We start from the raw sequence: 11,469 nt of genomic DNA, 5'->3' as shown, positions 1-11,469 counted from the left end.
TCACGGCCACCGCAGCCTCGACCTGCTGGGCTCAGGTGATCCTTCCGCCTCAGTCTTCCACGTAGCTGGAACTATAGGTGCGTGCCATCACACTGGGCTAGTTTTTTGATTTATTGTGGAGACAAGGTCTCACCAGGTTGCACAAGCTGGTCTTGAACCCCTGAGCTCAGGCAATACTCCCAAAGTGCTTGGGATTACAGGCTTAAGCCACCGAGTTCAGCCCAAAAATGTTTTCTAGCACAATTTCTTAGAGCATTCCAGTAGCATACAATGCTATAAACTGACAGGCCAAACATACACAAAAATATATAAAAATATCACTGATATAGGTCCTAACTGCTTATGAGTAGTATACTTAATTCTCACTAAATATGAAAATAAGAAACTTCTTCAGAAGTCACAAATTCCATTTTAAAACAAGATCCCACATGAGAAGTTTGTTGGAAGGGCGCTGGAGAATAAAGAAATACAAATTAATCCTGCTGGATTTCAACTTAGAGAAAAAAAACACTCATGAACTAGTTTTCCACCAGTAGCTGAAGAATCTCCTTGGGAGAACTTCTCAGCTGGGTCCAGGGACTAAAAGACTCTTGTTTCACAAGTGAGTTAATAAGTTCCTTCATTAAGACCTCAATGTTAGCCAGGCTCGGTGGCTCAGCCTATAATCCCGTGCCTTTGGGAGGCTGAGGTGAGTGGATCGCCTGAGTTCATGGGTTCGAGACCCGCCTGGGCAACTTGGCGAGACCTCATCTCTACAACAAATCAAAATGAGCTGGGCGTGGTAGCGCGTGCCTGTAGTTCCAGCTACTTGGAAGGCTGAGGCGGAAGGATTGCCGGAGCCCAGTAGGTTGAGGCTGTGGTGGCCGGGAGCAGCCACTGCACTCCAATCTGGGTGACAGAGTGAGACACCAACTCAAAAAAAAAAAGACCCCAATGTTTATCAAATAGAAGAGTCAAAAGTCAACAATGCTCAGGAAAGCAAAGTCACTCAATTTTACATCAAAGAATAGAAATGGTGGCAACTACTGACCTTCAGGATTAAGGCCTGGCTCTGCCTCTCATCTTGTAGCACCGTCTGAAGAAAAACAGAGCAGTCAAGAAGCTATTAGATAGGCAAAACTCAACTAACAAAGAAAAAGATACACATTTCCATCTCACATTCAACATCATAATTGCACTTTGGTAACTGTAAACATCTTTCACCTTATTTTTTTACCTAAGTGCACAAAAACCTGTGCTCAAATGCCTCCACTAGCCTCAGTTTCCTCATATGTAAAATGAAGCTGGACATTCTCCCCAATCTTTTCAGCTCTGACAGTCTAAGGTGATTTTTTTTTTTTTTTTGAGTTGAAGTCTCACTCTGTCACTCAGGTTGGAGTTCAGTGGCACGCTCACGGCCTCCGCAGCCCCGACCTGCTGGGCTCAGGTGATCCTTTCGCCTCAGCCTCCACATAGCTGGAACTACAGGTGCGCACTACCATGCCCGGCTAATTTTTTGATTTATTGTAGAGATGAGGTCTCGCCAAGTTTCCCAGGCGGGTCACGAATAAGAAGATTAACATGTCAATCGTTGACCCCTCCACCCCTCTAAGTATGAGGACACACCTCTACTTAAGTGTATGTTCTCTTTAAAAAAAAAAATTGGCTGGGCTCAGTGGCTCAGCCTGTAAACCTAGCACTTTGGGAAGCTGAGGCGAGTGAACTGTCTGAGCCCACGGCTTCAAGACCAGCCCAGGCAACTTGGTGAGACCTCGTCTCTACAATAAACAAAAAAAAATTAGCCGGGCTCGGTGACTCAGCCTATAATCCCGCGCTTTGGGAGGTTGAGGTGAGTGGATTGCCTGAGCCCCCCCGGGTTCGAGACCCACCTGGGCAACTTGGCGAGACCTCATCTCTACAATAAATCAAAAAATGAGCCAGGCGTGGTAGCGCGCGCCTGTAGTTCCGGCTACTTGAAAAGCTGAGGCAGAAGGATCACTGGAGCCCATAAGGTCAAGGCTGCAGTGGCCGGGAGCGGCCACTGCACTCAGTCTGGGTAACAGAGTGAGACTGCAACGCAAAAAAAAAAAAAAAATTACCTGGGCATGGTAGCATGTGCCTGTAGTTCTGGTTACTTGGAAAGCTGAGGCAGAAAGATCGCCAGAGCCCAGCTGGTTGACACTGGGGTGACCGTGAACGTGCCACTGCACTCCAGCCTGGGTGACAGAGTGAGAATCCAACTCAAAAAAAAAATCATTCATTTATTTTAAGCGACAGGGTCTTGCTCTGTTGCCCACACTGGAATGCAGAAGCATGATCATACCTCACTGTAGCCTTGAGCTCCTGGGCTCAAGCAGTCCTCCTGCCTCAGCTTCCCAAGTAGCTACGGTTATAGGTACAAGTCACCTCACCTGGCTTATGTTCCTTTTTTAAACCTTTAGAAAGTCTTTTCTGAGAATGACTGTATCTGACCACCTACTTCAATCGAAAGAATTGAGGCCCAAATCCTAAATTATCTAAAAGAAAAAAGGATAAAGCCTCAGAAAGGAGCTGGACATAACCACAAACCTTTATTGAGTCCCGAGTACCCCTGTAGTCTTCTTGAAGGTAACACTGGAATAACTGCACACTCTGTTCTTCATCAAGACCCTGAAATACAAAGGTTTTACATGAGAAGCAGTCACCTCAGCTTACAAACCACACAAAGAATACAATCATTCTAAAGACTTGTCCTCTAGAATTAACACAGGACTTAATTAAATAAAAATTCTTCTCAACGATTTCTACAATATTTCAATTATAATATTATAATACAATATTTTAAGGCAATTAAAAAATAACAATAAGATTTCACAGAATATAACAATTTTACCCTAACAGCATAAGAGTCAATCACTAATGTGCAGTTTGCATGACAATTAAATTTCCATGCCAGAAATAACTGTGCCTATTCACCAAGCACATTAATAAAGCAATAGGCAGGATCTGAGCCTCCAAAATTAAAAGGAATCAGCCATATATCTAAATACAAACTGAGTCAACTTACAGACCATCACATGTCTGCTGAAGAAAACTCTGTAAGTAGTAAATGGGTCAGGCAACTTTGATTTATGACTTTTAGGGAAAAGAGTTGTAACTTGGGTTACAACTGAAACACCACAAATTCAATTCAACGCTCAAAACTAAAACAAACCACATTTTCACAACCACTAACAATAAAGCCATGCACATCCACAGTTCAAGTAATAAATTGAGCCAATACTAATTTTTACTCACCAAAAACTTACTGATTCTTAAACCCAGTTCCTTTAGTGGTGAAGCAACATCTTTATTCGCTTTCACTTTTTCAGCTGAACTTGGACTATGAAAAGAACAGTAAATAATTTCCTCATTCTCAATAATCTACTATAAGTTTAAAATAAAGATATTTAAAGATATTTTTACTAAAGACTTTTTTCTGCCCTTTAGGTACCTACACACACACATACAAGTTCATCACTACAGACTTTGTAACACAGAACTGGTTATGCCTAACTAATAAAAAAATAGTAGTTAAGCTATAGTTTTTTGGGGTTTTTTTGAGTTGGAGTCTCACTCTGTCGCCCAGACTGGAGTGCAGTGGCACGCTCCCGGTCACCGCAGCCTCGACCTGCTGGGCTCCAATGATCCCTCCGCCTCAGCCTTCCAAGTAGCCGTAACTACAGGCGCATGCTACCACGTCTAGCTAATTTTTAATTTATTGTAGAGATGAAGTCTCACCAAGTTGCCCAGGTGGGTCTCGAACCCGCGGGTTCAGGCAATCCACTCCCCTCGGCCTCCCAAAGTGCTGGATTACAGGTTGAGCCAGCGAGCCCAACCTAGGCCATAGTTATAAACAATACTATTGGTAGCTACATTAATTCACATTAGTTGTTTTTAATCCTAACAACAACCCTGAAAGGCAAGTGTTACTATCTTTTTTTTTGAGTTGGAGTCTCACTCTGTCGCCCAGACTGGAGTGCAGTGGCCGCTCCCGGCCACCACAGCCTCGACCTGCTGGGCTCTGGCGATCCTTCCGCCTCAGCCTTCCGAGTAGCTGGAACTACAGGCGCCGCGCTACCACGCCCGGGTAATTTTTTGATTTATTGTAGAGATGAGGTCTCGCCAAGTTGCCCAGGCGGGTCTCGAACCCGTGGGCTCAGGCAATCCACTCACCTCAGCCTCCCAAAGGCGGGAGATTACAGGATGAGCCACCGAGCCCGGCTTACCTTTTTTTTTTTTTTTGAGTCGGAGTCTCACTCTATCGCCCAGGGTGGAGTGCAATGGCACATTCACAGTGACCCCAGCGTCAACTCGCTAGATTCCAGTGATCCTTCTGCCTCAGCCTTCCAAGTGGCCGGAACTGCAGGTACGTGCTGCAATGCCCAGCTAATTTTTGATTTATTGAGGAGGCGAGGTCTCACCTAATTGCCCAGGCTGTTCTGGAACCTGTCAGCTCAGGCAATCCCCACACCTCGGCCTCCCAAAGTGCTAGGATTACAGGCTTAAGCCTCCGTGCCCTGCCCAGATCTTGGTTTCTAATACCTTTCTCTAATGAAAAGTACCAGCACTCCTTAGAGAATTGGCTGATTCTAGAGCCAGGCAGGGAAAAATATAAAACAAGTTTGAAGCATCTGGTAGGGCCAGAAAGGAAGAGTTTAAAAAATAAAAGAAAGAAGACAGGTCAATAATACACAGAAGCCAACCTGAAAAAAGTCCCCAGGGGCCAAAGCCTGAACAGGTATGAACAAAATATAAGATATATTTAACTCCATATTGATGCAAATGAATGAATGAATGAATAAACAAGGGAGAAGGGGATAATCCTCCTTATGGAAGAATTCTGAATATATGGAGATGCTACCCACCTCCTTCAACAGGTAGAGTTTATTCCACTACCACCCATACTGAGAGTGGGCTATAGTTAGTACTCTTCTTACAAGGAACAGAGTAGGGAAAGGGAAAAAAGTAACTGTACAGAGGAGAAACTTGGCAAATGCTACCTTTACCAAGTGACCAAGGTTTAATATCACCAGTGATTTCACATGGATAGCACGTACCATCTGATATGAAGTGAAAGAATGGTATCTTATCCCTGTGTATTCTTCCCCAAAGCCCACAATCCCTGTATATGAGAAAAACATAAGAAAAATACAAATTGTGGGCATTCTGCAAGATACCTGACCAGTCCTCCTCAAAACTGTCTAAGGTCATGAAAATCAAGGAAAGAATATAACATTGTCATAGCTAAAAGGAGACTAGCGACATGACAACTAAATGCAATGTGGTCTCCTGGATTGGATCCTGGAACAGAAAGAGGGCATTAAAGAAAAAATGGCTAAATTCTAGTAAGAATGGAATTTAGTTGTTTTTTAACATCTGTCAGACTTCAAATCCCATGCTACTGCAAAGGGAATTTTCCTCTTTAAATACCACAAACGAAGCCGGGCTCGGTGGCTCAGCCTGTAATCCCGTGCCTTTGGGAGGCTGAAGTGAGTGGACTGCCTGAGCCCGCGGGTTCGAGACCTGCCTGGGCAGGCGAAACCTCATCTCTACAATAAATCAAAAAATTGGCCGGGCGTGATAGCGCGCGCCTGTAATTCTGGCTATCCGGAAGGCTGAGGCGGAAGGATCGCCGGAGCCCAGCAGGTCGAGGCTGCGGCGGCCGGAGTGGCCACTGCACTCCAGTCTGGGCAACCGAGTGAGACTCCAACTCAAAAAATAAATAAATAAATAAATAAATACCACAAACGTCCATTCTGTGACCCATGATATTGTTGTTGGATGTTTTAAAATATAGAGTCTCTCACATTTCACAGAAAATCCACAACATAAAGGATAGTATAAAGGCAAACAGTAAGTTTCTGAAAGAAGCAACACAGAATGATGACTAAGGACACAGACACTGGAGAAAGACTGCTGGGTTTGAATCTTGGTTCTACCACTTACTAGCTGTGTGACCCTGGACAAGTTATTTAACCTCATTGTGTCTCAGTTTCCCCATCTGTAAAATGGAAACAATGATAATAAGAGTACCTAAATGTGATAGTATTTATCTTCTTTTTAAAGTCCATATACTTCAGATACATAGTAAAGTATTTACAGAAAAAAATGACAAGATGTCTAAGAGTTACTCAAAGTAATTATGGGGGAAGGGTTAATAGATGAACAACAAAAATTCGCCACTAACCTAAGACAATTACGTTAATTCTCTTGGGACTATATTGTATAACAGAATGAGATCTGGACTAGAAATTATGATAGATATGTCCAGTCCTACAAGCTTCTTGTTTAACTTCGTATTTTATTATTTGTTATTTTTCACTGCCCAGTAAAAAAAATCTACATATTCACCCAAAGAATAAAAATAGTAACTATCATGAAGGGCTGTTATAAGGATTAAATAACTTCTGATAAGTGCTTAGAAAAATAATTGGTATACGGTAAACACTACACAAATGTCAGCTGCTGGGATCATCATTCACTGTTATCTCCAGCAGTTAGTGCTCACACAAACACGACAGGACCTACATAAATATTAGAAATAGTGACCGAATATTTATTTTTTTATTTTTATTTTGTTTTGAGATGGAGTCTCACTCTGTTGCCTGGGCTGGAGTGCAGTGGTACACTCCCAGCCACTGCAGCCTCGACCTGCTGGGCTCAGGCAATCCTTCCACCTCAGTCTTCCAAGTTGCTGAAACTACAGGTACGCGTCACCACACCCGACTAATTTTTTGATTTATTGTAGAGACGAGGTTTCACCAAGTTGCCCAGGCTGGTCTCAAACCCCTGAGCTCAGGCAATCCTCTCACCTTGGCCTCACAAAGTGCTTGGGATTACAGGCTTGAGCCACCGCACCTGGCCAATTGAATATTTAATAACTCCTCATCCCCACACATGGTGTTATATAATCACATTCAACAATACTGTATCTCTGAAAGGAATTTCTCTTTCTTTCAACAGACACTGGTAACCAGACTAGATTCTCGCTAATACACCTAAGTCAACAATATCATGAAAGCATATATGAGGATAGTTCCGTCGATGCCAGCTTCCTCAGAGGAATTACTCTGACCAGACACAGACAATAGCCATACCTGGGAGGTTTGTAGTAAGAAAGGCCCTCTAATAACCGCTGCCAGTTTTTGTTCAGTTCTGCCTCAATCTGATTCTGGAAAAGAACAAGGCAATTATACAAATGCAGTTTTAATCAGGCTCCAGGATTGCACTGGGATTACATATTCCTTTGGGTGTTCTTTTTTTTTTTTTGAGTTGGAGTCTCACTCTGTTACCCAGACTGGAGTACAGTGGCCGCTCCCGGCCACTGCAGCCTCAACCTGCTGGGCTCTGGCGATCCTTCCACTCAGGCTTCCAAGTAGCTGGAACTACAGGCGCACGCTACCACGTCTGGCTCATTTTTTGATCTGTTGTAGAGATGAGATCTCGCCAAGTTGCCCAGGCAGGTCTCGAACCCGCGGGCTCGGGCAATTCACTCACCTCGGCCTCCCAAGGTGTGTGATTACAGGCTGAGCCACCGAGCCCGGCTTGGGTGTTCTTAATATGCATTCTTCCCCAGAGTTGAAGTCATTTTGAATGCAGAATTCTTTTCTTTGCTTAACATTATAACGTAAAGACAGCCTGATTATGAAAATCTTGACAAGTATACTTTCTAGTGGTGGCATGATATTTTATCAAGTACAATCATGATTTATTTGCTAGCCCTCTAATATTAGACACACTTAGGCTGACTATAATTATTTAATAATATAAATGATGCTGTGGTGAAGTTTTGTGTGAAAAAGTTTTTCAGGATGTCTATTAAGATATAGTCTTAGAAGTGTGATTATCAGATGAAGGCATATCAAAAAGTGTTAAGGTTCCTAAAAAGGCAACATTCATGTATATTCATTATAGTTTTTTTCCTTTTGAGTCAGAGTCTCACTCTCGCCTAGCCTGGAGTGCAGTGGCACGCTCATGGTCACTGTAGCCTTGACCTGTTGAGCTCAGGCGATCCTTCTGCCTCAGCCTTTCAAGTAGCTGGAATTACAGGCATGCGCTATCATGTCTGGCTAATTTTTTTTTTTTTTTGAGTTGGAGTCTCACTCTGTCGCCCAGACTGGAGTGCAGTGGCCGCTCCCAGCCACCGCAGCCTCAACCTGCTGGACTCCAGTGATCCTTCTGCCTCAGCCTTCCAAGTAGCTGGAAGGCGTGCACTACCACGTCCGGCTGATTTTTTTTTATTTATTGTAGAGATGAGGGCTCGCCAAGTTGCCCAGGAGGGTCTCGAACCCGTGGGCTCAGGCAATCCACTCAGGACTCCCAAAGTCCTGGGATTATAGGCGTGAGCTACCACGCCCAGCTGTTCATTATAATCTTTTTTTTTTTGAGTAGGAGTCTCACTCTGTCACCCTGGTTGGAGGGCACACTCCCGGCCACTGCAGCCTCAACCTGCTGGGCTCAGACAATCCTTCTACCTCAGTCTTCCAAGTAGCTGGAACTACAGGCATGCGCTACCACACCCGGCTAGTAATATTAACAACAATAATAACTGAATGTCATCTTAATACTTTATTCTCACAGAGTCAGAACATCCAAGGATCAGCGGGGCATGGTGGCTCATGCCTGTAATTCCAGTACTTTGGTAGACCAAGGCAGGAGGATTGCTTGAGACTAGGAGTTCAAAACCAGCTGGGCAACATAGGAAGACCTCTTCTCTACAAAAAATGAAAAAATTAGCCAGGCACAGTAGTGTGCGCCTGTAGTCCCAGCTACTTGGGAGGCTGAGGCCAAAAGATCACCTGAGCCCAGGAGGTCGAAGCTGCAGTGAACCATGTGATGGTGCCACTGCACTCCAGCCTGGGCAACAGAGTAATACCCTGATTTTTTTTTTTTTTAAATGTAGCTGGCTCGGTGGCTCATCCTATAATCCCGCGCTTTGGGAGGCTGAGATGAGTGGATTGCCTGAGCCTGCAGGTTCGAGACCCACCCGGGCAACTTGGCGAGACTTCATCTCTACAATAAATAAAAAAAAATTAGCCGGGCATGGTAGCACACGCCTGTAGTTCCAGCTACTTGGAAGGCTGAAGTGGAAGAATCACTGGAGCCCAGCAGGTCGAGGTTGCAGTGGCCGGGAGCGGCCACTGCATTCCAGTCTGGGCGACAGAGTGAGACTCCAACTCAAAAAATAAAAAAAAAATAAAAAAATAAAAAAATCCAAGGATCAATATGGACAACTATCCTTCATTAATTATATACTTAGAAATCTCCTAGAAACCACAGCCCCTACGACCTACAGGAGGTAGCTAAACAGAAGAGGAAGGAAAGATTAAGTATGAGACAGAGAAAAGGTCTGAGAATCTTTCTTCAGATGAGATAGCAGAATGGTAGCTGCTCCCCTACTTCCAGCAGCCAATCAATCAGCACTGGCATCTTCCATAGGAGGAATGAACTAATGAGGTATAAAGAAAGACAGATTTCAAAAATTTCAGCAGCTAGGCTTTAAGACACAGTCTCATTTCAGCAGAGAGAAGATATGCATAATGTTTATGAAGTTTTAGGAATAAAATAACTGTTACTTTCTACACCAACCAGAAGACAGTTTTTTTGTAACAGAAGCTACACAAAGAACCCAGGGAACCCACTCAAGAACACCACCCACTTACCAGCTCTCTCAGAGCTGACCTTCCAAGCAGAATTGTCCACAATTCTCTACTGCTCCTGCAAAACAAGAGAGAACAGAGGTCATTTTGCCATTTGTTTATTTACTTATGAGTTGGGGTCTCACTGTGTTACCCAGACTGGAGTGCAGTGGCACGATCACAGTTCACCATGGCCTCGATCTCCTGGGTTCAGGGCGTCCACCCTCCTCAGCCTCTCGAGTAGCTCAGACCATAGGCAGGTGTCACCACGCTTAGCTATGTTTTTATTTTTTGTAGAGAGGAGGTCTTGCTATATTGTCCAGGCTGGTCTCGAATTCTTGGGCTCACAGAATCCACCTGTCATGGCCTCCCAAAGTGCTGGGATTATAGGTGTGAGCCATTGCACCTGGCCCATTTTCCTCTTTTAGATCATACAAACTTGAGTAAGCTGCCTCATAGTTATTTTTGTCTATTCTCTAAAAGCAAAATACTTCAGGAAATTGTTTTGCTTACAAAACAATTAGTTAAAACTTTATGAAGTAATCACATTATATTCTTTTTATAATCTTAAGATTCAAAATAAAAAATAAGAAGTCAAAATATAAGATTTCATTATTTATTTATTTATTATATTTTAGAGTTGGAGTCTCACTTGTCACCCAGGCTGGAGTGCAGCGGCACACTCACAGCCATCACAGTGTTGACCTGCTGGGCTCTGGCGTTCCTTCAGCCTCGGCCTTCGAAGTAACCAAAACTATAGGCGAGTACTATCACGCCTGGCTAATTTTTTTTTTAATTTATTGTAGAGACGAGTTCTCACCAAGTTGCTTGGGCTAGTCTCAAACCCACAGGTTCAGGCAATCCACTCACCTTGGCCTCACAAAATGCTGGGATTACAGGCGGAGTCACCGAGCCTGGCCAAATATAAAATTTTAGACTAAACCTAACAGGTAGTGTGTTGAAAAAAAATTGAAGATAGCTGCCTTATTTCAACACATTGTACATGCCATTCATTGTAAGACACATCATTATTTATGTTCTACGAAGAAACCAATATTGCCAATAAACTGAGACAAGTCATCGATAATAAAACACATCCTAATCACAGAGGTATTAAAAGTATGAAAAATGTGTTATCTTAGAATTAATGAAAGAGTAATTAATGAACATAGTCTATACTAAGATGCCTCAACTTAAAATTTCTACTTCCTTCTCATTACAATGTGGTGACTAATAAGAAAGAATCTAGAAAAAAACTATGTATAACTCAGTGCCCCTGACACCTCCAGAAAACTTCCTACAGGCAAAATACAATCACTTTTTCAATGAAGTAAAATCTATCAGTCATTACGAATGGTACTATGTTCATTAATTAATGGGTTCCTACTGGATGCCACATGAAGAACGAAATAGAAGATTAAGAACACATATTAGATATAGTCCATGCCCCCAGTGAGTCTTCAAATATACTCACCACCATGTGCTTACTCCAATTCTTTCCCTCGCCTATGTCTGTGGAATTTTACAAAACACCTTGTTGGGTTTTTTTTTTAAATCTATGATTAAACTTCATAATGTAGCCATTAAAAAATTTTCAAGGCTGGGTGTAATCACAGCACTTTGGGAGGCTGAGGCAAGAGGACTGCCTGAGATCAGCCTACGCAACATAGGGAGACCTTGAGACCTTGTCACTACAAAAATAAACAAACAAATAAATAAATAACACATTTTAAAAATTAGCCATACAGTCGGGCTCGGTGGCTCAGCCTGTAATCCCACACCTTTGGGAGGCTGAGGTGAGTGGACTGCCTGAGCCCGCAGGTTCGAGACC

General features: G+C 43.2%; 1 protein-coding gene across 1 annotated transcript in view; it reads right to left on the bottom strand.

Moving 5' to 3' along the window:
• NUP188 (nucleoporin 188) overlaps window positions 1-9,713 on the bottom strand; it is a 48,689-nt gene extending 38,976 nt beyond the window's left edge. The window contains exons 1-5 of the mRNA XM_008048612.2: window positions 9,663-9,713; window positions 7,098-7,171; window positions 3,256-3,340; window positions 2,548-2,628; window positions 1,031-1,075 (exon numbers count right to left, since the gene is read on the bottom strand). The gene's annotated coding sequence lies outside the window, so the exon portion shown is untranslated. The remainder of the gene's footprint in view (window positions 1-1,030; window positions 1,076-2,547; window positions 2,629-3,255; window positions 3,341-7,097; window positions 7,172-9,662) is intronic.
• Window positions 9,714-11,469: the final 1,756 nt, after the last annotated feature.

The sequence above is a fragment of the Carlito syrichta genome, unplaced genomic scaffold, assembly GCF_000164805.1.
Source record: "Carlito syrichta isolate Samal-C Ts95f unplaced genomic scaffold, Tarsius_syrichta-2.0.1 Scaffold126431, whole genome shotgun sequence".
Taxonomy (NCBI): domain Eukaryota; kingdom Metazoa; phylum Chordata; class Mammalia; order Primates; family Tarsiidae; genus Carlito; species Carlito syrichta.
Note: the sequence above shows the minus strand (reverse complement) of the source record. Positions and strands in the feature narration are given on the sequence as shown.